The sequence below is a fragment of the Colobus angolensis genome, unplaced genomic scaffold (assembly GCF_000951035.1).
Source record: "Colobus angolensis palliatus isolate OR3802 unplaced genomic scaffold, Cang.pa_1.0 Scaffold182, whole genome shotgun sequence".
Classification (NCBI taxonomy): domain Eukaryota; kingdom Metazoa; phylum Chordata; class Mammalia; order Primates; family Cercopithecidae; genus Colobus; species Colobus angolensis.
The window spans coordinates 2,505,347-2,510,457 of record NW_012114955.1 but is presented as its reverse complement, the minus strand read 5'-3'; the positions used below and the strand labels follow the sequence as shown (position 1 = coordinate 2,510,457).

At 44.5% G+C, this 5,111-nt stretch overlaps 1 protein-coding gene across 2 annotated transcripts in view; it reads left to right on the top strand.

The window, feature by feature from the left end:
• The window catches only part of ZC3HC1 (zinc finger, C3HC-type containing 1), a 48,955-nt gene that overhangs the window by 13,700 nt on the left and 30,144 nt on the right, over positions 1-5,111 (top strand). The gene's annotated exons all lie outside the window — the stretch shown is intronic.

The following is a 5,111-nucleotide window of genomic DNA, read 5'->3' as shown; positions in this document are numbered from 1 at the left end:
CGATCTCAGCTCATTGCAACCTCCACCTCCCAGGTTCAAGCGATTCTCCTGCCTCAGCCTCCCGAGTAGCTGGGATTACAGGCGCGCGCCACCACACCCTGCTAATTTTAAAAATTTTTTGTAGAGGTGGGGTTTCACCATGTTGGCTAGGCTGGTCTCAAACTCCTGACCTCAAGTGATCTGCCTGCCTCGGCCTCCCAAACTGCTGGGATTACAGGCATCAGCCACTGTGCCCGGCCACAACCCAGTTCATTTAGGTGAGGAAACTAAGAATCAAAGGTCTTAAAACCAACTAGAAGAAGCTATAACTAAGTTTAATCTGATTTCAAACCCTCGCTTTTCCCATCACACCAAGAAATGCCATATTCTACCTAGGCTTCCTGTAGAGGGAGTACTAATAGTAATCATGGTGGAAGTTCATTTGCTAAAGAAGACTCATGGGACCCCAAGTGAGGGTGATCACAAATCTGCAGTTTATTACAGTAAAACAGTACACTATCACAACAGCATTGAAGTAAGGGTGTCATCACAGCCACAGGCTGCCTATCTGGGGAGGCCAGGTCCAACCTCCTATTTCCTGTCTACATAAGGGCCATAAGAGAACATACTCACCCTTGAATCAGGAACTACTGATGTGTGCACAGAACACTTTGGAATAAGAGAGCCCAAAATGTAATCTCAACTGGGTTTTTAAAAATATTTTGTTCATCGGCCAGGCACAGTGGCTCCCAACCATAATCCTAACACTGGGAGGCCAAGACAGGAGATCGCTTGAGTTCAGGAGTTTGAGACCAGCCTGAGCAATAAATACAGTAAGACCTCATTTCTATTAAAAATAAAAATTAAAAAATATTTTGTTAATCATGTTCCTGCTAAGTAAACAGCTTCAAAGCAGAGCCCTCTGGTGGGGAATCTAAGAGCAAGTATAAAAAATTATTTAGACCCATAGTTAAAAAGCAACACTGGCCGGGCGCGATGGCTCAAGCCTGTAATCCCAGCACTTTGGGGGGGCCGAGACGGGCGGATCACTAGGTCAGGAGATCGAGACCATCCTGGCTAACACGGTGAAACCTCGTCTCTACTAAAAAAAAATACAAAAAGCTAGCCAGGCGAGGTGGCGGGCGCCTGTAGTCCTAGCTATTCGGGAGGCCAAGGCAGGAGAATGGCATGAACCCGGGAGGCGGAGCTTGCAGTGAGCTGAGATCCGGCCACTGCACTCCAGCCTGGGCGACAGAGCCAGACTCCGTCTCAAAAAAAAAAAAAAGAATTTCAAAAAATGATACTGGTTTAATTCTCCTTTTGGCATCTAGGTAAGAATGTTCTTTCCCTATAATGTTTACTGTGTTCTGGTCTAGTTTCAAAAAGCATAAACAGCCATGCATGGTGGCTCATGCCTATAATCCCAACACTCTGGGAGGCGAAGGTAGGAAGGGCACTTGAGCCCAGGAGTTTGAGACCTGCCTGGGTAACATAGTAAAACCCAGTTGCTAAAACAAAACAAAACAAAAGTATAAACACACTGAAATTAAAACATAAAATATTAAGAATAAAAGATGATGTAGAGCCAAAAACCACAGATGAGGCAGTCAACAACGTGACTTAAACACACCACGCCACCTTATCCTTCCTGGAGATACCCTGAGGAAGCCACAGGTTGCAACTGCAAGGCTGCTCCAAGATTACATGTCATTTTGGCCTAACAGTTATTTGAAACAGCAACCTAATCCAACACCAAGCTGGACCATTCTCTCCAAAAGAATCCTAACTGTCTTCTGCAATGGGATTTCTGTGCAAGTCAGCCCCAAACTCTGGGAAAGTGGTGCTGTGCTGGGGCCGGGGTTCTCCCAAAGAGCAGAGTGTTGTTTGGAGATTAATACTGAAAGATGCGCTTTCTAAATATCATCAAGAATCTGCTGTAGCTCGTCATCTTCAAACCACCCTTCTAGGCTTGGGATTAGGGCCTTGGACTCCTCAGCAGTCTCTAGGCAAAAGTTGGCCAAGCAAGGCCAACCTAAACGTATGAAGCTTTTCTAGAGCAGTAAGCTGTGAACACTGGCAGTGGTCTCTCTGTTTTTGAAATGGGCTGTGTGTAGTTAAACGTTTGCATGGAGACCTTTGAGAGTTTCTATTCATCCTCTTTACTCTTTGTTCTATTGCTTTTGATGCTCCAGAAGCATATGAACTTCTGAATTTAGAAGTGTCTCAGCTGTCTCAAACTCTGGGAAGGATGAGCTGTGAGGCGTCCTCCCCTAAACCACCGGCCTGCGGATCACTGTTGCAGGCTGTCATCACTGCCTCGCACACCACCACCTAGACCGCTAGAGGTGGAAGCATGGAGCCCACAGCCTACATTTTCATACTGTTTAGGCCATTTGGTTACTTATTCTATTTCCTGCCTTCCTTCTCCATCCCTCCTCTTTTCCTCCTCCCTCCTTTTCTTTTTTCCTCTTCTTTCTCCATCCCCGCCAAAGCTTCCTGCATTCCAGCCTGGACAATAGAGTGAGACTCCGTCTCAAAAAAAAAAAAAAAAAGCAAATTCAGCTTAGCCCAGGCTGGAGTGCAGTGGCATGATCTCACCTCACTGCAACTTCCGCCTCCCAGGTTCAGGTGATCCCCTTGCCTCAGCCCCCCAGTAGCTGGGATTACAGGCATGCGCCACCATCCCCAGCTAATTTTTGTATTTTTAGTACAGACGAGTTTTGTCATGTTGGCTAGGCTGGTCTCAAACTCCGACCTCAGGTGATCTACCTGCCTTGGCCTCCCCAAGTGCTGAGATTGGCGGGGCGCAGTGGCTCATGCCTGTAATCCTAGTACTAGGGGATGCTGAGGTAGGAGAATCGCTTGAACACTGCACTCCAGCCTGGGCGACAGAGCCAGACTCCGTCTCAAAAAAAAAAAAAAAAAAAAAAAAGCAACACTATTCATCTGTATATTTCATGCCTTGACCAGGAATCAGTGCCATATAGGTATAGTTTTTATTTCAGTAGGATGGCAGGCTAATTCCAGGGTCACTGATAGCTAGGAATATTCCATGATTTATCACTAAAAGGAAAAAATAGATTGAAAATAACCAGAGATTCCCCTCTACCTTTGATCAATGAAAGGGTGGTAGAAAAGGGATTATTAAATAAAATTGTTAAAGTGAAGCTGATTGCATAATAAGGATTTCCTGCTGTTGAAATAGCTAGGATTTACTAGTTATTTAACTGTATTGTATAACAAAACTTGGTCCCATGAGGATTTGAATCCATCCTTGTCTAGTGTACTCAGTCCAAGTTTGTTTTTGCTTTTTGTTTTTTGTTTTTTTTCTTGAGATGGAGTCTTGCTCTGTCGCCCAGGCTGGAGTGCTACAATGACTCAGTCTAGGCTCACTCCGCTTCCTGGGTTCAAGCAGTTCTCCTGCCTCAGTCTCCCGAGTAGCTGGGACTACAGGCACATGCCACCACACCCGACTAATTTTTGTATTTTTAGTAGAGACGGGGTTTCACCATGTTGGCCAGGCTGGTCTCGAACTCCTGACCTGAAGTGATCCACCTGCCTTGGCCTCCAAAAGTGCTGGGATTACAGGCGTGAGCCCCGTGCCTGGCATCTAAGTTTTTAAGGTCTGCCCAGGGCTCTATTTGTGGTCCCCAACTCTTGTCACTATACATTTTGCTTTCCTGATCTCATTCGTAATTCAGCTACCACCTCGGAGACCTCTAATTCCTATCCAGACCTCTCTTTTGAGCTTGACTCATATTTTCATCTACCTTCTAGACATTTCCACTTAATGTTATAGGTACCTGGAACTCAATGTGTATAAAACTGAACTCTTCCTCTTATACCTAAAACTTTCTCCATCTTGGCAAATAGCACTGACCTCCCATCCAGTTGTCCTAGCCAGAAACCTGAAAGTCACTTTAGATGCTCTTCTCTATCGTCACCCACTTTGACCTATCCATTCTACCTCCTAAATGGATCTTAGATATAACCTTTCAATTATACGATCCCTTGGTTTGGTTCTTTAACATTGAAAGAACATTTGTGTAGATAAAAGAACACTCAATTATTTTCACTTTATGCTTAAATTTATTAAGCAAAACTACTAATTTTGAAGGTAATTTTTTTCTAACATTTACCAATAATTATAAACTAAATTAAATTTCTTTAAACAGTTTATTTTATTTTATTTTATTTTATTTTACTTTATGTTATGTTATTTTGAGATGGAGTCTCACTCTGTCGCCCAGGTAGAGTGCAGTGGCACAATCTTGGCTCACTGCAACCATCGCTTCCTGGGTTGAAGCAGTTCTCCTGCATCAGCCTTCTGAGTAGCTGGGATGACAGGTGCCCACCACCACACCTGGCTGATTTTTCCCTCCTGAGTTCAAGTGATTCTCCTGCCTCAACCTCCTAAAGTGTTATTTTTAGTAGTGATGAGGTTTCACCATGTTGGCCAGGCTATCTTGAACTCCTGACCTCAGGTGATCCACCTGCCTCTGCTTCCCAAAATGCTGGGGTTACAGGCATGAGCCACTGCACCCGGCCTTACCTTGACTTTTAAAGCCAACTTTGTTCTTTCTTCAGCTTTTCCCTCGGATTGCACATTCATACAGAGTCAACAAGTGCCCCAAAGAAAAACCCCTGAATTGTGAAAAAAAACAGACATATTTCTCTCCAGAAAAATCAAAGCTAGAATGTTTAGCTATGAAAATGTCTCTCCCATTTAGGCTCAGATCAGATAGCTTCACTGTTGTGGCTCAGAAAGGGGCAGACTCCTTCCTTCCAAATCACCCCATCACAGAACACCTGTTGCTAAGTAGCAAGCCAGAGGGTTAGACTGAATGCCCCATAAGAGGAGACTTCGAAGTGTTGAGACCTTCAAGTGTAGCCTGTGAAGGAAAATCTTAATCTGTGGGTGACAAAATAAGTGCTTCAGGACCACTTACTCCAAATCTACATTCTGCAATACAGTCCAAGAAAAAAGGCAAAGTGGTAAGGTGCGATGGCTCACGCCTGTGATCTCAACAGTCTGGAAGGCCAAGGCGGGAGGACCACAAGGTCAGGAGTTCGAGACCAGCCTGGCCAATATGGTGAAACCCCGTTTCTACTAAAAATACAAAATAAATTAG